General features: G+C 46.0%; 1 long non-coding RNA gene across 1 annotated transcript; it reads left to right on the forward strand.

Annotated features, from left to right (window-relative positions):
- Positions 1–16,327: 16,327 nt before the first annotated feature.
- Positions 16,328–19,357, forward strand: LOC147002077 (uncharacterized). The gene is made up of 3 exons (XR_015044544.1): positions 16,328–16,772; positions 18,062–18,188; positions 19,258–19,357. It is a non-coding gene; the product is annotated as an uncharacterized LOC147002077 (long non-coding RNA).
- Positions 19,358–21,985: the final 2,628 nt, after the last annotated feature.

A 21,985-nucleotide genomic window follows, 5' to 3' on the forward strand; every position in this document is an offset into this window, starting at 1 on the left:
CACCATGTGGTTGCTGGGAATTGAACTCAGGACCCCTGGAAGAGCAGCTAGAACTCTTAACTACTGAGCCATCTCTCCAGCCCCCACATGCTTGTTTTTATTGTGAGGTTTTTTTGGTTTGTTGTGTTGTGTTTGTTTGTTTGTTTGTTTTGAGACAAGAGCTCTTTGTGTATCCATGATCCATGGCTGGCCGGGAGCTCCCCTTTTAGAGTAGACTGGTCTTGAACTCACACAGAGAGAGATGCAGTTACCTCTGCCTTCTGAGTGCTGTGACTAAAAGGTGTGAGGCCCTAAGCCTGGCCTTCTAGCTCCTACCGTGGCTGCTTGGTCTTTGTCCATCATGAGTCCCTGTGGCCCTTGCAGGAGAACAGTGCTGTTATATAGATACTATAGGGGCTGCTGATTCCCTCTGAGTGACTTCACAGGATAGACTAAAAGTCAGGATGGAGTCACTCACAAAAGCTTCCAAGTTTCACAACCAAAACTGAGCTGTTTATATGATTTTTGTAAAATCAGGAAACCAGGATGAAAGGCATAATAGTCTGGCCAGGCATGGTGGTACATGCCTGTAATCTCAGCACTTAGAAGGTGGAAAAGTTGCAAGGGACACAGGGTAGGGAGAGTATGGAGTGAAAACTGTATCTCCTGGACAGATAAGATCACTGGACCCATCTGCTCACAGCAGCTGTGGTGCCTGCACACAAGACCAAGCTAGTGAACATTCCAGCATGGGAAAGAGGCGGTTCATGAGCTCCACCCCTACCTGAGCAGCTAGCCGTAGTTCATGGATCCGGAAGGAGGAAGAGCCTTTTCTTTAAGTATGCTGGCCCTGCAAAGTCAACCTCTCTCCAGTGAGTGGTCCCATGCTCATCAGTATGTGGGCAGCATAAATTGAACTCATTAGGTTATTTAAAACAAACAAACAAACAAACAAAACAAACCCCAAAACCCTGGCTCAGCAGTTAAGAGCACTGGCTGCTCTTCCAGAGGATGCGACTTAATTTCTTTTTCTTTTTTTTTTTTTTGGTTTTTTCGAGACAGGGTTTCTCTGTATAGCTCTGGCTGTCCTGGAACTCACTTTGTAGACCAGGCTGGCCTCGAACTCAGAAATCCGCCTGCCTCTGCCTCCCGAGTGCTGGGATTAAAGGCGTGCGCCACCACGCCTGGCGCGACTTAATTTCTAGCACCCACATGGCAGCTAACAATCTTCTAGAACTCTTGTTCCAGGGAACCTGAAGCCTTCTTCTGGCTCCTGAAGCCGCCGAGCACAGAAGGGATGCACAGACACTTGTGCATAATACCCACACACATAAAAGTCAATACATCTTAAAAAATAATAAAAATGAAAGAAAGGAAGGGAGTAGGGAGGTGGGGGAGGATCTGGGAGGAGTTAGGTGGAGGAGTAGGAAGAAGGTGGGGGGTGGGAGGAGTTAGGTGGAGGAGTAGGAAGAAGGTGGGGGTGGGAGGAGTTAGGTGGAGGAGTAGGAAGGTGGGGGTGGGAGGAGTTAGGTGGAGGAGTAGGAAGGTGGGGGGTGGGTCTGGGAGGAGTTAGGTGGGGAGGTAAATGTGATCTTTCCCGAAACAATGATCAAGATGCAGTGTATGGGGCTGGCGAGATGACTCAGTGGTTAAGAGCGCCGACTGCTCTTCCGAAGGTCCCGAGTGCAAATCCCAGCCACCACATGGTGGCTCACAAACATCCGTAATGAAATCTGATGCCCTCTTCTGGAGTGTCTGAAGACAGCTACAGTGTACTTACATTAAAAAAAAAAAAGATGCAATGTATGAAATTATCAAATGATTAATAAAATATATTTAAAAAACGAAGTCAGCAGAGGTTGGGGACAGACTGAACGTAGTTCTGAGGCCATGGGATGAGTAGTTAAATGGGAAAGTGACTATAATATTGCTAAATGGGTTTCATAATTCAAATAATTCGCATAGAGATAAAATGTATCATTAATATGCCAAGTACTGTATGGAGGTAAACCATTCCCAGGGGGATAGCCTAGACTTAGCAGCCCTAGTAAGCTAGCTTCAGTCACCTGACCTGAGGTGCCAACTAAAGAGGTAACTGAATGAAAAACAGCAGAGAAAAAGATTTATTCTACTTCCAGAGAAGTGAGAGGGCATTAGTGGGCTCAAGTCCTCGTCTTCATGGTGTTAATATGAACTTTAGGCTTAACTAGAAGAAAATCAGAGGAAACAGTGTATGGTATGCATAATCAAAGCTGTCAGGGTTTAGCTGTTCCTCTGGTTATTGTCTGAGTTCTGGGCCTGCAAGCTGGTCCGAAGCAGTCCTAGCTGCATGGAGGAACAAACTGGTTTCCAGGAGATGACCACTTCTGCTCCAGGGTGTGGCCTCGCTCTCCTAGACAGTTGCCTTCCTGTGGAGTGGGAGCAAGAGGTGCTTTGTCAGGTCCTGGTGTCCCTAGAATTCACCGTGGTTCCAAGCCAAGGGTCCTCATCTCTGTGTCTACACAGAGGACAGAATGAAGGCAGATATGTCATGCTTTCATCTGACTTTCAGTACCATCCTAGTAGAAGTGAGGATGACAAGGGTCAGGGGGGACATAGAGCACGTTTGCCTTTCGTGGTGTAGGAAGGATGTGCACACATTGCTGTAATGATTTGCTTGCTCTGGGTTAATCCCTAACCCAGGTGATGCCAGAAGGAATGTAGCCCTGAGACCAGCAGATACTAACCAGACCCAGCTGCTGAGAGGGACAATGAGGGGGAGATAAAGAAGAGAACAGGCAGAAGATGATAAGGAGAGCAGCAGCCACAGTATGGCTCCTGGGGACAAGGCATTGATCATCCAGCCAGAGGGCAAGACTGAGTTCTCCCGTGCTTGGCTGCCTACCTTTGCCCTGTGTTCTGTCCTGTCTATGTTCACCCTCCTGTAACTTACTGGCTGGATATATAGTATAAAGTGATCCATTTCTTTTTTTTTTTTTCTTGGTTTTTGAGACAGGGTTTCTCTGTGTAGCCCTGGCTGTCCTGGAACTCACTTTGTAGACCAGGCTGGCCTTGAACTCAGAAATCCACCTGCCTCTGCCTCCCAAGTGCTGGGATTAAAGGCGTGCGCCACCACCGCCCGGCAAGTGATCCATTTCTTAGAGTGTGAAATTGCTGAGTTACTGGATTGCTTGCTGTCTGTCTGAACCGGCCATCGCTCGGGGATTCAGTACCTGCCTCTGCTCTGGTGTTTGTGTTGACAGGCAGAGTAGAACTCACTGTCCTGATCCTTAGGAATCAATCACGGAACTCAGTAAACTTTTTTTTTGTTTGTTTGTTTGTTTGTTTTTTCGAGACAGGGTTTCTCTGTGTAGCCTTGGCTGTCCTGGAACTCCCTCTGTAGACCAGGCTGGCCTCGAACTCAGAAATCCGTCTGCCTCTGCCTCCCAAATGCTGGGATTAAAGGCATGCGCCACCACGCCCAGCAACTTTTTTTTCTTCTTTCTTTTCCCTTAACAACTTCTTCTTCCTTCTTCCTCCTCCTCTTCCTCCTCCTCCTCCTCCTTCTCCTCCTCCTTCTCCTCCTCTTCTTCCTCCTCCTCCTCCTCCTCCTCCTCCTTCTTCTTCTTCTTCTTCTTCTTCTTCTTCTTCTTCTTCTTCTTTCTCTTCTTCTTTCTCTTCTTCTTTATTGAGACAGGGTTTCTCTGTGTAGCCCTGGCTGTCCTGAATCTCACTCTGTAGACCAGGCTGGCCTCAAACTCAGAAATCAGCCTGCCTCTGTCTCCCAAGTGCTGGGATTAAAGGCCAGCACCACCACTGCCCAGCCCTCCATTAACTTTTTAAAATATTGATACTGACTATGGTGGCATATGATGGTAATCCTAGCACTTGGGAGGCTCAGGGGCTCAGAGCTAGCCTGGGCTAGTTGAGATCCTGTCTCAAATAAATAAATAAATAAATAAAATAATAAAGTAAGCCAGGGAGTGGCGGTGCGCTCCTTTGATGCCAGCACTTAGGAGGCAGAGGCAAGTGAATATCTGAGTTTGAGGCCAGCCTGGTCTACAGAGCAAATTTCAGAAAAGCCAGGACTACACAGAGAATTCCCATTTCAGGGGAAACAACAATAACAATAACACACACACACACACACACACACACACACGAAACAAAGTCAAAACCAAAATAACAACAACAACAAAACAAAACCAAAACAACACCCCCCCCCCAGCTTTTTTGGGTGATATGTGTCTGTCATTCACTTGATATTTTTAGTTATTAGCTCACCAACTAAATGCTGATTCAATGTCATGTGGCAGCGTTGGCACTAAACACAGATTTATAGATTGTTGTGTCAAAGTAAGGTACAGGAGCAGACACTTCCAGCAGAGAGGCGCTGCCATAGAGGTGTGTTCAAGACACAGGACTGATGAGCCTGGAAGAGGTGCTGCCAGAGAGGTGTGTTCAAGATACACGACTGGTGAGCCTGGAAGAGCTTCTGAGAGGACGACAAGAGAGCTGAGTCTCCGGTGATCAACGAGGACATCGTGATCTAGGTCAAGGAAACATAGTACAGGCGAGGAGGCCAGAAAGGCATGTGCCTCTACCCTGCAGGGTGTGGCAAAGATCGGTGTGAAAAGGTGAGCAAAGCCGGCACACAGACCAACACACACACACACACACACACACACACACACACACACACATGTCGAGATGTGACAGCTTCACTCCTGGGTGGTATCGTTTGGAATAGATTGGTAGAGAAGATAAAGAGGGACAACCCCATCAATTGTGACAAATAACTGGAATTTCTAGTCTGGCTGTATGAGTTTAACTTAAAGGAAAATGCTGACAAAGCATTCAGGGAAGTGTGAGTTAGGAGGGGCAGTTTATCTATTTTTCTAGGCTTACTTTATTTAGGTATGGTGTATGTGTGTGTCTCTGAGTGTGGATATGTACACACGAGTGAAGGTGTGCATAGATGCCAGAGGTGCTAGGTACCTAGGTTCTAGAGTTTCAGGTGATTGTGAACTGCCTATTCACCACTGGTGCTGGGAACTGAGTTTGAGTCCTCTATAAGAGCAGGGACTGCCCTTAACTGTGGAGCATCTGTCCAGCCATTGGGAGAGGCAGTTTAGGGGATCAAAGGAAGATCTGTAGGATGTTGGTAGGCTCTTTGTTTTTATGAGGCATTGTCTTAGAACACAGCTCAAGCTAGCCTCAAACTAACCTTGGAACCCAGACTGACTTCAAACTCATGGCAATCCTCCTGCCTCAACCTCTTAGAGTGTTGCTATTACAGGCCTGCATCATAACACAGGGCTAATTCAGTTACAGATGTAAATTCTTGGATAAGGCACAGATGATGATGATGATCAGGCAATTGAAGAAAATCCCACAACAGCCCTAAGGACTTTGGGGTGGGGTGAGGGCAGGGTTGAGACAGGGTCTTTTTATGTAGCTCTGGCTGTCCTGGGACTTACTATGTAGGCCAGGCTGCCCTTGAACCTACAGAGATTCTGCCTCCAAAGTTTGAGATTAAACCTACAGAGATTTGCCTGCATCTGCCTCCAAAGTTTCAGATTAAAGACATGCACCACCACACTTGGCCCTAAGGACATTTTAAAAAGTTATATTTTTATGGCGTCTAGAGAGATGGCTCATGGGCTAAGAGAACTGGCGACTCTTCTAACGGACTCAAAATCATCTGTAATTCCAACAAATGTGACAATCTCTTCTGGATTCTAAATGTATCAGCTATACATATTGTGCACAGACATACATGTAGGTAAAAGACCCATACACATTAAATACATACATACATACATAATATTTGCTGAGTATGTTAGTACTAACCTTTAATCCCAGCTTCTGAAATGTAGAGGCAGGTGGATATCTGTGAGTTTTAGAACAATCTGGTCTACGCAGAAACTTCCAGGCCAGCCAGAGATACACAGTGAGACCCAGCATCAAAATAAATGAATAATTACATGTACTGTGTATGCTTATGTGTGTGCCCCCAAAAGCTATCAGGTTTGAGAGCAAGCACCTTTACCCACTGGGCCATGTCTAAGTCCTACCTAATTAATTTAAAAGCAAGACACATCCTGAATGTATAGAAAAAGACATACTTTGGAGAAAAATTTTTTTTTTTTTTTTTTTTTTTTTTTTTTTGTTTTTTTGAGACAGGGTTTCTCTTTATAGCTCTGGCTGTCCTGGAGCTCACTTTGTAGACCAGGCTGGCCTCGAACTCAGAAATCCGCCTGCCTCTGCCTCCCGAGTGCTGGGATTAAAGGCGTGCGCCACCACGCCCGGTTTAGGGTGAGGGTCTTAAAGCCCACACCCACAGTGACACACCTACTCCCAACAGGGTCACACCTACTCCAAACAGGGCCACACCTCCAAATAGTGCCACTCCCTGAGCCAAACATAGTTCAAACCACTACACTGTCTAAGATGACTAACTTCTGGCTCTGGGAATTCTTTCTTTCACCTTCCTGAGATCTGGAGTGACAGACAGGCAACACCACACCTAACTCATCTGATAGGTTTTTAGTATCCAGAAACTATTGCTACTGTGTGACGTTCCCTAGGATGATGGGAATAAATGTCTCTTTACCCCAGCTAGGTCACCAATGACGGAACAAAGATGTCACCTGTCTACAGCTTGTCAAAGCAGTCCATTTAATTGAGGCTATTTATAGAGCAACTAGAGTCACTTACAGGAGCACGAACAACTTATGGACAGCTATACCAGCGACAGTAACACACCACTACCTCCTCCACCTCCTCCTCTAATTAACAGCTTTCCCCTGAGAGAGGAGATGCTTCGTGAACCTTGGGCCCTTGGGTGCTGCCTTGTGAGCCCTCCCTGACTTTCATGAGGGAATATTAATATTGATTGTCTCATGAGGTTAATTATAATTGTTCTGATTTCAAGATGGCAATGTCTATGTCGTGCTAAGAAGAGAGTTCCACAGCATTCTACCTCTTCCTCTGGCTTTATATTCTTTTAGTTCTCTCTAACTCAAGTGTTCCTTAAGCTTTTTTGGCTGGGCTGGGGCGTGATACAGATGTGGGGTTTTTTCCCCATGTAGTGAGGAGCATCGGTTGCTATTCCATTATAATAGTCACTTTTTCCGCAGAACTTTAACTGGTTATGAGTCTCCACAGTAACCTCTGACCAAAGCAAACAGTACCAATAATCAATGGCCATAAACAAATATTTATAAGGCAATCTGACAGGCACATCATAGCCATCGAGCAAAACAACGTATTTCCCCACCAGGTCTATGACTTTTCTAGCCACAGAGTTCTTGTCTTGTCTTAAGGTACCAAATATGGGCTCCTTCTTGCAGTGTGAACCTTAGGTCCAACCAGAAAGTGTGTGGTTGTACCCATAACCAGCATGCCGTTATTGCACAAGCAGGTACATCTTAGCAAGACTGATGGTAATACGGGATACTGTCTGCCAAACATGATGGCTCTGGCACTCAGGAACTCACAACACAAGACTAGTCAACGTTCCAGCATGGATGAGGGAGGCGCTCACAGTGCTCCACTCCTAGCTGAAGGGCTATTGGCAATTGACAGGTCATGCTCTGGTTCGTCTTCCTGTATTCATGTGCATGCAGGCAGTAAGTGCTACCTGGTTTCAGTGGGTTATACAAAAAATAGAGGAAGACATGTTGAGCGGCCCAGGAGGAGTGGGAGGTGGAAATTATCATGACTCATACATGTATAAAATTGTCAAAGAATATAAAATTATCATACATGTATAAAATTGTCAAAAAATAAATAAAAATATTCTACAAGCCAGTCAACGTTTAAGCATGGAGAGAAGAGGGGCTCACTAACCCACAACCTTAGCTGAGGAGCTGTTAATTTGATGGCTTCTGAAGAGGGAGAGTCAGTTTTCTTTAAGGATGTGACCCCTAGTAAATTGACTGTGCTCCACTGGGTGGTCTTCACCCATGAGTGACATAAATTGGATTTTGTATGTATATATGTACATAGATATGTATAGAGGGCATGAAGTTGGGAGGGGGCAGAGACTTGGAAGTAAATCTGGGAGGAGTTGGGGGTAGAAGTGAAGTTGACAATGGTCAAAATAAGTTGTATTTGTGTATGAAGTTTTCAGAGGATTAATTTAAAATGTTAATAAAATAATTTTAATATAAAATTCTAATAAAAAACTTTCTCCGGGCTGAAGAGATGGCTCAGTGGGTAAGAGCACTGACTGCTCTTCCAGAGGTCCTGAGTTCAAATCCCAGCAACCACATGGTGGCTCACAACCATCTGTAATGAGATCTGACACATTCTTCTGTGCGTCTAAAGACAATTTATCTATAACAATAAATAAATCTTTGGGCCAGAGCAAGCAGGGACTGAGTGGGGGGGCGGCTGGAATGAGAAGGGTTGACCAGAGCAAGCAGAGGCCCTAAAAATTCAATTCCCAATAACTACATGAAGGCTCACAACCATCTGTACAGCTAGAGTATACTCACATACATAAAATAAATAAATCTTTAAAAAATTTTTTTCAGCCGGGCGTGGTGGCACATGCCTTTAATCCCAGCACTCGGGAGGCAGAGGCAGGCGGATTTCTGAGTTCGAGGCCAGCCTGGTCTACAAAGTGAGCTCCAGGACAGCCAGAGCTATAAAGAGAAACCCTGTCTCGAAAAACCAAAAAAAAAAAAAGACCCTCATCCTAGCTGCCTGGGAGCCAGTATTCTGCTAGCAGGCTTTAGATGAAGATGTAGAACTCTCAGCCTGGATGCTGCCATGCTTCCGCCTTGATGATAATGGACTGAACCTCTGAACCTGTAAGCCAACCCCAATTAAATGCTGTCTTATAAGAGTTGCCTTGGTCATGGTGTCTGTTCACAGCAGTAAAACTCTAACTAAGACAGACAGTACAGCCGGACCCCATTTCAAACAAATATGTGTACTAGAGAAAAAGAAGAGCGCCCATCAGAAGTAGCTTTTTATATTTTTTTAATAAATGAGTCATAATGTACTAAGCATTTATAGTATTCAGCAACTCACACAGTGTCAATTACTGTAAACAAATATCTCAGAACTGTGAGAGATACCGGTGTACTTTAGAGACTAGAAAACATCCCGGGGAGACCTGTGGCTTTCCCACACTGTCCTGGCACCAGGGCAGTTTATGGCTCTCAAAACCACATTCATCTCTCCATACCACTTTTCCCCAACAGGGATATAATGCATGTTTTCCAAGACACATGGGTGCCATGTGTCTTGGAGAGTGTTCTGTCTTCTTTATTGTGGGAGCTACAGTACCTGTGCCCTGTCTGAACTATCAGCAGTTTGGTTTGCTTCAGAACGAGTTTGCCCACCTGGTGCTAATCAGTAATGAATACACGAGCAATTGTCTCTTAGCCCCCTTTTCCCCAGTTGCCCTTCCTTTCAGTCTAAGGTCCTTGTAGTTGCCAACGCTCTTGTCAATCTTTCTCACCTTTTCCCACATTCCTCATGCCATTGGTTGGCTGATTCTGTTTTCAGGGCCTGCCAGGAAAGGCTACTGTAGCACATTGGAATGACTTTCTGGGCAGCCTTCTGGTAGAGGACATTTGCTTATCCAGATTTTGGACAGCCCTAAGGTCTACTGGATCCAGGAGAGGTGTTGAAAGACTGTGACAAATGCCCAAGCTGGCCGACTCTACAAACAGCGGCTAGTTTCCCCTAGAAGGGACTTCCCACCCCATGTGTGTTCTAAGTTGACATCTGCTGCTATGCTGACTCACTCGGGGTGGGGGGGGTGGGGGGGTGGACAGAGGATCTTAACCTGAAATTTATTGTCAGTTAACCACCACTATGCCACAGAGAAACTCTAAAAGGGATCCAAAGAGTTACCTAAGTATCTGCCTTTTGAGGCACCATAGCAGAGAGGCTTGGAGAAGTGGATTCAGAGGTTAGCCTTGGTCACGAGGTGCTCCTGGATGAGGTGACTCAGACGGGCTTACCTCACAGGAAACTACTACTGTTAGAGACAGAGCTCACTCTGTTGACCAGGCTGGCTTTAAGCTTATGGTCATCCTTCTGCCTCAGCCTCCCAGCTATAACCAAAGATCTTATTAAGAATATGTATTTTGGTAGGGGGCTGGAGAGGTGGCTCAGCGGTAAAGAACACGGACTGCTCTTCCGAAGGTCCTGAGTTCAAATCCCAGCAGCCACATGGTGGCTCACAACCACCCGTAATGAGATCTGATGCCTTCTTCTGGTGTGTCTGAAGACAACTACAGTGTACTTACATATAATAAATAAATAAATCTTAAAAAAAAGAATATGTATTTTTTGTCCGCCTATTCTTTCAACCCCCAATGCTGGCTTCCTCCTGACACTGGGCCTGACAGTTCTTGGTTACAAGACAACTCCTACTCAGGTCCCACCGATCAGAGCCACAGAAATGTCTCACAACTAGTCAGCAAATCATTTGCTTCAGTTGACACAACACAGGTCCCCAGGCTATGACTCCTGGGCCTATACTGGATATATTTTGGTCCCCTGGGTTATGAAGGGGATAGTGTGCTGCTGACCAGTTCAGATATGCCCTAACCACAATGGAAGCTACTGGCTCTGTGGTGTCGGTTGAGCACTTGAACAGTGGCTGGTCTCAATTAATTTGCTTTACAAAAATGTAATACCAAATTCCAGAAGTTTCCAGGAATTTAACTCTCTCTGTGTGTATTTTGTTTTTGATGGTATTAGGGACTGAACTCAGGACTTTATACAAACTAAACAAGTGTTCTAGTACTCTACCGCTGAGGTACAGCATCCTCAGCAGCATCCAAAGCAGCTAGATCCTCTGCAGCATCCTCTGCCTCCCCCTCATTATCATCATTGCTATTTTACTTCTGGTTTTGAGACAGATTTGCCTCGATAGACTTGCATGCTTTCTAACCCAGACAGACCGTGGACTTGTGATTCACCCTGCTGAAGGGGATCCTTCCCATCTGCAAGGCTTAAAAGCAATGTACTACCATGTCTGGCTTTTTTTTTTTTTTGATGGTTGTGAGCCACCATGTGGTTGCTGAGATTTGAACTCTGGACCTTCGGAAGAGCAGTCGGGTGCTCTTACCCACTGAGCCATCTCACCAGCCCCCTTTTTTTGAGTTTTTCTTTTTTTTGGTTTTTCGAGATAGGGTTTCTCTGTGTAGCCCTGGCTGTCCTGGCACTCACTTTGTAGACCAGGCTGGCCTCGAACTCAGAAATCCGCCTGCCTCTGCCTCCCGAGTGCTGGGATTAAAGGCGTGGGCCACCATGCCCGGCTCATGTCTGGCTTTTAAAAATGATTTTTATATTGACAACATGTTGAATAATTGTGTTTCTGTTTCTGTGTGTATGCATGTACACGCGTGTGTTTTGAGACAGGGTTTCACTATGCAGCTCTGGTTGTCCTGGATTCACTATGTAGAGCAGACTGACCTTGAAGTCACAGAGGTTCACCTGCTTACTGAAAAACTTAACCATGTTATATGTGTATCTGTTTTCTATTTCTCTTTTGAGAATCTTGGCTCAAATTAGTCAGCCTGTATTTCTAGAACTTGAAAGACACAGATTCCTGAATCAAATCCAAACCATGAACTATTATAATAATAAGAAGAATACTTCCTCTTATTGCCATCATTGTTCTTGGGTTTTTTTTTTGTTTTTTTTCCTTTCTTTTTTTGGTTTTTCGAGACAGGGTTTCTTTGTGCAGTCCTGGCTGTCCTGGAACTCACTTTGTAGACCAGGCTGGCCTCAAACTCAGAAATCCGCCTGCCTCTGCCTCCCAAGTGCTGGGATTACAGGCATGTGCCACCACTGCCCGGCCTGTTCTTGTTTTAGAAGAAAGAAGTTTTCTGCTTTAAAAATAGTCAAAAAAATAAATAAATAAAAATAGTCAAACCAGGCATAGTGGCACATGCCTTTAATCCTAGCATTTGAGATGCAGAGACAGGTGGATCTTTGTGAGTTCGAGGCTAGCTTAGTCTATGTAGATAGTTCCAGAACAGCCAAGACTACATAAAGAGATCCTGTCTCAAAAATAAATAAATAAATAAATAAATAAATAAATAAATAAATAAATAAAATATAAATAAATAATGATCAATGCATCCTATTATTAATAGCTGTTTAGCAGGGAGAGTGAGTGGAAGGCAGACAGGATGGGGCTGTCCATTTGTGAGCTATTTAAGTGCAAGTGTGCTGTGCTAAGTGGTGTGTGTCAAAGCCATTGCTGGCTGTGGAGGGGAGATAAGGTTTGCAGGCCTCCGAGTGGTGTAGATAAAGGATTGCAGATGTTGGAGAGATTCTGTTTTCTGTGGCAATGTGAGGCCTGCGTAAGCTGAGCCTTAGTGGAGATGAGGTTTCCACAAAAGGAGCTGGGTAAGCTAGTCATGGTGGTCTCACCCTGCCATCCCAGAATGTGGGAGGTGAAGGCAGGAGGACGGATTCAAGGTCATCCTTGGCTACATAGCCAGTTTGAGGGCTGGAGACAATGGCTGAGCAGTTAAGAGCACTAACTGTTCTTCCAAAGGTCCTGAGTTCAAATTCCAGCAACCACATGGTGGTTTACAATCATCCGTAATGAAATCTGACGCCCTCTTCTGGTGGGTCTGAAGAAAACTACACATATACTCATATACATAAAATAAATAAATCTTAAAAAAAAAAAGGTGCATGCCAGTTTGAAGCTAGTCTAGTCTATAGGAGATAATGTTTCAAAACACAAAGCAAAACAAAACAAAACAAAGCAAATAATAATATAAACAATAAATTAATAATAAAAAATAATACATGAAAAGAGGAATGTCTCAGATGTTCAAAGCAATAGAAAATGGAGAGTTTTCGTTTGTTTGTTTTCAAGTAAATAATAATTTATTTTGTTTTGTCTTTCATGGAGTCCAGACTGGTCTGAAACTAGTACAGAGTGAAGCTGCCCTTGAATTACTGGTTCTCCTTTCTCTCCCTCCCTGGTGGGATTGCAGGAGTGTGCTGCCACACAGTTTCAACTTTAGCTAGCCTGCAGGAGAACAGAGGAGGAAGCTCTCCCATCAGCTATTATGTAGCTACTTCCTATACCAGAAACATTTCCAATTTATCAGTGTCAGAAAGTACAGGACACTGACAAATTTCAGACAGCATCCCCAAGCTTCTATAAATTGTAACAGTGGCAGGGAAGGAGGCTGTGCAACCAGCCTGGCAGGCAGCAAGGTGAACAGAACTAGCATGCTGCTTTTGGGAACTGTCCCCAGAGCTGGAGCTGCCCTGTGCTTTCTGGGATGCCTATGTCTTCAGCCATCCATGTTCCTGTAATAATCCTATGAGCCACTCCAAGCAACCTCTTAAACTCTGCTTCAGTTAGACCTGGGAGGAATTGTTCCTCTGGTCTCGTTTGTGCCCCATCTGGGCACCAGAAAAAGTCACTGGACCCTAATTAAGAGTCTTACAGCAGTGACGTGAACCTAGTGGCAGTCTTATTCTGGGATGGCTCTAGGGAGCATTCATTAGAGGCATGTGCTGCAGGAAACATTTTATTACATAAGCTAAGGATCCTATTGGAGCAAATTCAACCTTTCTGAGGAAGCATTCAGAGGTTGGGTGAGCATCATGTAGCTTTGGTAGTACACTGGCTTCTGTCCCCCAATGTGAGGTTTGGACAGTTTCAAATTTCCATGTGTGAAACAAGAATAAGGACACTGCTTGCTTCCTAGAGTCATCCTGAGGATTTAATGAGTTATGAACGGTAAAGTTCTTTTTTTTTTTTTTTGTCTTTCATGGAGTTTCTCTGGAGACAGGATTTCTCTGTGTAGCCCTGGCTGTCCTGGAACTCACTTTATAGACCAGGCTGGCCTTGAACTCAGAAATCCACCTGCCTCTGCCTCCCGAGTGCTGGGATCAAAGGCATTCGCCACCAAGTCTGGCTGAACGTAAAGTTCTTAAAGGCATACTGTCCGCATGGAGTATGTGTTATGAAGTATGTGTTGAGATGCTGGCCATGGTGGTACAGACCTTCAACAAATCCCAGCACTTGGGAGGCAGAGGCAGGCTGATCGGTGAATTGGAGCTAAACATGTCTACACTGTGAGTTTCAGGCCAGCCAGGGCTACATGGTAAGACTTTGTCTCCAAAAAAAAAAAAAATTTTTTTTTGTTGAGAAAAAATTTGGTCTGTTCTTGCTAACCACATACATCTAGGCGGCTAGAAAGTTACATGGAAGCAGATCTCCTTTCCCTAAACACCTTGTGTAAGTAATAATCGGATAAGACAGTGTGCAGAGCCAGGTATGGTGACACAGGTTTGTAATATCAGTGCTTGGGAGAGGGAAGCAGGAAGATCATAAATTCTAGGGTAAAGGAAGACAATGGCCTCTCTCTGACCCTTTTCTCTCTCTCTCTGACCTCTCTCAGGCCACTCCCCCCATTCCCCTCCCCTACCTGCCCAGGTGTTCCTGGTCAGCCTCTCCCCCTCAACCCCTCCCTCTCCCCCTCTCCCCCATCCCCCTCTCCCCCTCTCTGTCCTTCTCTATCCCCTCTTTCTCTGCTCTACTCCTTTCTTAATCTCCCTTCTCATGCCCCAAATAAACTTCATTTTATAATGAAAAAAAAAAAAAGAAGAATAAAAAAGAAAGACAACAATGACAGGTGGTGGTGCATGTCTTTAATCACAGCACTCTGGTAAGAGGCAGAAGTAGGCTGATCTTTCAGTTTAGGCTATCCTAGTATTCAGAGTGAGATCCATGACAGCTAGGGCTACACAGAGAAAACCTGTCTCAACACTATGACAACAGCAACAACAACGAGAACCCAGGAGCACCAGCCCAGAAGTGTGCCCACCCTCGATGGGCCCTCTTTCATAGGTCGCTAATTAAGAAGATGCCCTACAGGTCTGGCTACAACCTGATCTTCTGGAGGCTTTTTCTCAATTGAGGGTCCCTCTTCTCAGATGACTATAGTTTGTGTCAAGTCGATATAAAACTATCCAAAGCTGGCCATGGTGGCACATGCCTTTAATCCCAGCACTCGGGCAGAGGCAGGCGGATTTCTGAGTTCGAGGCCAGCCTGGTCTACAAAATGAGTTCCAGGACAGCCAGGACTACACAGAGAATCTCTGTCTTGAAAAACCAAAAAAAAAAAAAAAAAAAAAACAAACAAAAAAAAAACCCAAAAAACCCAAAAAACCCAAAACCAAAACAACAACAACAAAAAACCCTATCCAGCTGGCTGGTGAGATGGTTCAGTGGTTAAGAGCACCGACTGCTCTTCCGAAGGTCCTGAGTTCAAATCCCAGAAACCACATGGTGGCTCACAACCACCTATAATGAGATCTGATGCCCTCTTCTGGTGCATCTGAAGTCAGCTACAGCGTGCTTATGTATAATAATAAACAAATCTTTGGGTCAGAGCAAGCAGAGGTCCTAAAAACAAAACAAAACAAAAAGTCAATTTCCAACAACCACATGAAGGCCCACAACCATCTGTACAGCTACAGTTTACTCACATAATAAATCTTAAAACAAAACAAAACAAAACAAAAAACAAAAAAACTACCCAGCACAACGCTGTATCAAGGAAAGAAGGCAAAGAGTGATTATAGCCGAAAGCCTGTTCTCTTTCAAACCACCACACACATAAAATAAATAAATAAAAAAAAATTAAATCTGGGTTTAGTTGGTAAATCACCTGGCCATATCATCTCTAGAAAACAGAGAGGTGATGAAATCGATGCATACCAAGGTATGGGGAATTGATGGTCTATTGTAGGTTTCAGTATCCGCAGAGACCTGAACAAATAAAAAGCAGCCTTTTATTTGGAAGGCGCCCTGAGCTTGAGTACCTGTGAGCTGTTGTGGACAGGTGGACGAGACACTAGGGAAAAGGAACACTGGCTATGTTCCCTGGAGTCCGCCTGAGGCAGAGCCTCTTTTCCCTAGCAGAGATTGTACTTTGAGTGAGCTGGGAAAGTCTGGGCTCAAATTACATAGGGTCCAAGCAGTGCTGGGAAGAGAATAGCAGCCCTGGGGTGGGGGTGGGATTAGGGAAATTCCTAGAAATACTCAGGGTCAGCCTGTCCCAGTCTGGACCGTTCTTCAGGCTACAGACGGGCAGACGCTCTTCCACAAGAAAAGCTATCATTTAACAGATTCTATTGGCATTTCTCCCTGTTCCTTAAACGGCCCCAGCCCCCTTAAGATAAGGCATCACGGTGTAGCCTAGGCTGTTGGCATCAGGACATTCCAAACCTATGACATCACATAGGCCACAGCTCGACCTGCGACCTCCAGACCGGTTGCCAAGACAACAGGCACCATCTTCCCAGCATTCACTTGGCTCACCTCCCACCTTTGTGTTATTTTCTACTTAAATAAGGAGAACGCCCCTTCCTCGCGCTCTCTCCCCTTCTTTTCTTTCCGCCGCTACCTTGCCCTTTTCCCCTCTCAATAGACCTCCCGTGGAACTTTTTGACTTGTGTGGAGCTGCCGCTCCAGCATTGGTGTTGTGTCTTTGGTGGTCGTTACACAGGGGAGCTGCAGAACCCAAGCGGCCGCCGGCGCCACCGCCACCGGTGAAACCATAACACTGCCACCGCCTGCAGCCACTGCTACACTACGTGGACTCCATCTGCTAGCACCGGCCATATAATCTCCCGCGTGGATTTCCATTGCTTCCAGACTCACAGGTTTCTACCACGTGGGATGTGCCTCCGTGGACTACCACGTAGAACTGGCCTCTGGCCAGCCAACCAAAGGGTTCCACACTTCCTGCTACCGGACTGCAGAATCCCGCAAACACACACTGGCATACTGGTTGGTAAGGAGTTTCTCCAGTTGGTGGGAGGAACCCTATATGCCCAGATAGCGCCCAGCCAGCCTCTTTTGGGCTAAGGGTTGGCTTTCAATGCCCTGGTCCTTATGACCGGCCTCCTGACTGACCTACGAGTTAGGATATAGGCCCGTGGGTGAACCCCCTTCTCGAAGGCAATTCATAAATCCCTTGAGCTCTTGCAGCGGGCAGAAAATTCCTAGTACTAGGTTGGATTGCTTTCTGACGTTTCCGGGAAACGTCAGCGCCGTGGTCCCTAGAAATTCTCCTGACGACCTGAATTTCTAGCTTGGCGGTCCTACCAACCAGTGTTGCTGGGCAGTCCTCTGGGACGCCGGTACGGATTGCTCAGTAACTACCCTCCCACCCAATGGGTGCCTCTTGGAAAATTTCAAATCTTTGAAATTAACGCCCGATTTGAGGCGCTCAAAACTGATACACCTCTGCAATAAGGTCTGGATTCAGTACCCTTTAGATAATAATTCCAAATGGCCACCTAATGGCACGTTAGACCTGATCGTTTTAAGAGATCTCCATACATGCTGCCAGCAGTCCGGTAAATGGAGCGAGCTTTCATATGTTCAAGCTTTCATCTGCCTTGGCTCTCAACCGTTTCTCTGTTCTTCCTGCTCCCCAACCCAGTTTCTCTTAGACATGAAACCTACACACCCTCCACTAGATGACTCTCCAATGTTCGATCCCGCCAACAAGCCACCTCCGGGCCCCCGCAGACCCGCCGCCTCAGTTTCTCCTCCTCACTAGAGCCTACTAGTTCAACTTCTCCAGCCCCTTCCCCTCCTATCTCACGTTCTAAGTCCACAGCCAGACCCCCAAGTCCTCCTCCTCCAGGAAAACCTGACCCAGCAGCGGCCCTTCCTCTAGGGGAAGTGGCTGGTGTTGATGATCTGGTCACAGTACAGGTTCCTTTTTCCCTAAGTGAGCTTTCTCAAATAGGAAGCAGACTGAGTTCTTATGCTTCTAACTCTTCTAGCTTTATTTTTTTTTAATTTTTGTTTTGTTTTGTTTTTGTTTTTGTTTTTCGAGACAGGGTTTCTCTGTATAGCCCTGGCTGTCCTGGAACTCACTTTGTAGACCAGGCTGGCCTCGAACTCAGAAATCCACCTGCCTCTGCCTCCCGAGTGCTGGGATTAAAGGTGTGCGCCACCACCATCCGGCTTCTTCCAGCTTTATTAAGGAGTTCCAGCACATCACCCAGTCTTATAGTGTGACTTTTCCATGATGTTTATATGATTCTTTCTAATAATTTACTTCCTGAGGAACGCAGGCGAGTTTGGGAAGAGGCGGGAACGTATGCAGACGAAATTCACCAAACAGACAGAACATATCCAATCGGATCTGAGGCAGTGCCTGACCAGGACCCCCGATGGAATAACAATTCCACAGGTGGTATTTCAGCCAGAGACAAGTTTATTACGTGCCTTCTGGCTGGTCTTAGAAAAGCAGCCTTAAAGCCAGTAAATTTGGAAAAACTCCCAAGAGGTTTTCCAGGACAAGCAGGAGAGCCCATCTCAGTTTTTAGAACGCCTCACAAAGGCCTTATTACAATACACTAAGTTGTTTCTAAGGTAAACAACTTCTGATGACCTACCTTTTCCCCAGAGCTGCCCCAACATAAAAGGTAAACTTAGGCATTTGGAGAGGGGGGGCCTCTAACTCCACAGGCGGAAGTCTTGGCGATGGCCTTCAAGGTGTACCATGAGAGAGATGGGAAAGCCCAAAAACAAAAACACCGCAAGCTGGCAAAGGCTGTCCAACCAGCTGTAGCTACTACCCTGAACTCCTGGCCTTCTAAGGTTCAGGGACCACCAGCCCCTTGCTATAGATGTGGTCAGCAAGGTGACTGGGTGAGGTTTTGCCCTATGCCCCGAAAGCCAAGGGGACCGTGTCCTAAGTGCCATCAGGAGGGACATTGGGCTGTCGATAGCCCTCGTGTTGCACAGAACAGTGGGACATCCGGTCCAGGTACACCTCCAGCTAACCGCCTAGGCTTGGTTATGGGTGACCGAAGGGGCGGGAGCTCCTTCCACCCGACCACGCCATCACTAGCAGGAAGCCCAGGTAGCTATCATGGTGTTTGGGTGGCCCATCTCCTTCCTCTTGGACGCCAGGGCCACTTACTCAGTCCTGACAGTTTTGGGGACCCACTTCACCTTGGAATGGGGCCAAAGGTTTCAGAGGTGGAGTTTTCCTATCATCCAGGTAGGAGGACAACCTTATCTTCCTCATCAGACCCCACCACTTAGTTGCATTTTTAGGGGTGTACCCCTCACCCATTCCTTTTTGGTAGTGTAGACATGCCCTGTTCCCTTATTGGGAAGGGATCTTTTAGCTGAGTGGGGAGTCTCTGTTTCCTTTGCTCCTCACATTCGCCTAAGCCCAAGCTCGTCAGCAGTTCCTCTGCTTCTCCTCCTAGCCAGTCAACCTACTAACACGAACATGTTTCCTTTACCAGCTTCTCAGGTGGACCCCCAAGTCTGGGACGTCCAGAGCCCCTCTGTTGCTAAACATCACTCCCCTGTTGTCATCCAGTTACTGCACTCTCCCAGGTACATCACCCATGCCCAATGTCCTCTCTCTCTCTCTCTCTCTCTCTCTCTCTCTCTCTCTCTCTCTCTCTCCAGAGCCTCAGGGGACTTAAGCCTATCATTTCTGACTTCTTAAGGAAAAAAATCCTTCACCTCATCTCTTTCCCCCTTTAATACCCTTATACTAGCAGTTAAGAATCGCCTGGTTCGGGCTGGCGAGATGGCTCAGTGGGTAAGAGCACCAGACTGCTCTTCCGAAGGTCCAGAGTTCAAATCCCAGCAACCACATGGTGGCTCACAACCATCCGTACTGAGATCTGATGCCCTCTTCTGGTGCATCTGAAGACAGCTACAGTGTACTTACATATAATAAATAAATAAATAAATCTTAAAAAAAAAAAAAAAAAGAAAAGAAAAGTCAAGTGTTTAAAAAAAAAAAAAGAATCGCCTGGTTCGCCGTGCAGTGATGGCACATGCCTTTAATCCCAGCACTTGGGAGGTAGAGGCAGGCAGATTTCTGAGTTAGGACAGCCAGGGCTACACAGAGAAGCCTGGTTCAAGACCTCAGGCGCATTACTTCTGCAGTGGTTCCCCTCCATCCTGTTGTAGCTAATCCTTACACACTTCTCTCCACTGTCCCCTCTCATTTCTCAGTCTTAGACCTCAAGGATGCGTTCTTCTATCCCTCCCGACGCCCAGTCACAGATCACATTTGCCTTTACCTGGACAGATCCTGACACCCACTTTTCTACTCAACTTACCTGGACTGATCTGCCTCGGGGATTCCGGGACAGCCACACCTATTTGGCCAGGCCCTGGCTTCTGACTTATTCTCTTTCTCTCCCTAAAGCTAAGATTGTGCTTTATGTAGATGATGTCCTTCTCTGTAGCCCCGCTCTAGAGATTAGCCAAGCTGATATCTCTGTTCTTCTAAATTTCCTTTCCAGTCGAGGTTACAGGGTCTCACCTTCTAAAGTCCAACTGTCCACTCCTCAGGTCACCTATTTGGGACTAACAATTACCCCAGACCACAAGAAAACGTCTGATTCAGTCTCAGACTGTTCCTTCTACAGAGGAAGAGATTTTATCATTCCTAGGAATGGCTAACTTCTTACGTTCCTGGGTTCCTTCCTTTTCCCTTCTTTCTCTCCCCTTATATGAAAGCAGCGTTAGGCCCCACCCACGAACCACTTCTCAAACCTGTTACCAAGCCCTTTCAGAGGCTCCAACAGACTCTCCTTAAGGCTGCAGCCTTACATCTCCCTGACCTGATGGAGGCTAGATGTCCTGACAGTTAAAGAAGGTGGTTTTGCTTGTTCCTCCAAGAATGCTGTTTCTACGTCAACCAATCCAGGATAGTGAGAAATAAAATCCAGGAGCTACATACAGTCAGACATCAAGAACTTCAGAGACAGTGAGACCTCCAGTTTTGGGATTTTTGAAAATCCTATATGAAAGTGGATACTCTCTTTCATAACACCTTTCCTAGTCATCTTCCAGGCATTATCATTTGCTACTTGCTTCATTAATCTTGTTTCTACGTTCCTTCAACAACAAATACAAAACACTTCTAACCAAACTATTAATCAGCTATTACAGGATTACCAGCCACTGCCCACAGAAGAGCTGCTGTCCACAGAGGAATCCGATGTGAATGTTTGTCTAGTGGATCCTGATGGTGAGAGCCAGCTATACCCCAAAATTGACGACACCCCTAGACAGCAGGAAGCAGCTTAAGAGACACAACACCCTCGTTCCCTTTTCACCATCGGCTTCCCCTTCCCTTTTTCTTTTTCTTTTTCTTTTCTTTTCTTTTTTTTTTTTTTTGAGACAGGGTTTCTCTGTATAGCCTTGGCTATCCTGGAACTCCCTTTGTAGACCAGGCTGGCCTCAAACTCAGAAATCTGCCTGCCTCTGCCTCCCTAGTGCTGGGATTAAAGGTGTGCGCCACCACGCCCGGTTCCCTCTCCCTTTTTCTTCCCTTCTCTTTATAATAACAAGAAGGGAGGTATGTTGGCATCAGGACATTACAAACCTATGATATCACAGAGGCCACAGCGCTACCTGCGACCTCCAGACCGGTTGCCAAGACAACAGGCACCATCTTCCCAGCATTCACTTGGCTCACCTCCCACCTTTGTGTTATTTTCTACTTAAATAAGGAGAACTCCCCTTCCTCGCTCTTTCTTCCCCCTCTTTTCTTTCTCCCCCTCTTCTCTCTCTGCCACTACTTTGTCTCTCCCTTCCAATAGAACCTCTTCCTCGCGGAACTGCTTTGGCCTAGTGTGCTGTTGAGATGCTACCCTTCATTCTAACACATCATTGGCTGTCCGGGAGCTCCAGCTGTAGACTAGACTGGCCTTGAACTCAAGGAGATCTGCCTGCCTCTGCCTCCAGGTGCTGCAATTAAAGCCGTGGGCTACCACGGCCTAGCTAAATTAGATAGCAAGCCTGGGTCTTGCTATCTACCAAGGCTGGCCTAAGACTGTGTAGTCCTAGCTGATGATTCTGAGCTAGCACACCTTTCTCTGCACCCCAAGTGCTAGGATTGCAGGAATGGTCCACCATGTATTGGCTTTCTCAGTATTGGCTGGAGCTTCTCTACTCCTCGAGAGTTCTGCAGGAGAAATCCCAAAGACAGCAAATTCTCTATTA

This window comes from Mus caroli, unplaced genomic scaffold (genome assembly GCF_978045245.1).
Source record: "Mus caroli unplaced genomic scaffold, Mus_caroli_1 scaffold_11, whole genome shotgun sequence".
Classification (NCBI taxonomy): Eukaryota; Metazoa; Chordata; class Mammalia; order Rodentia; family Muridae; genus Mus; species Mus caroli.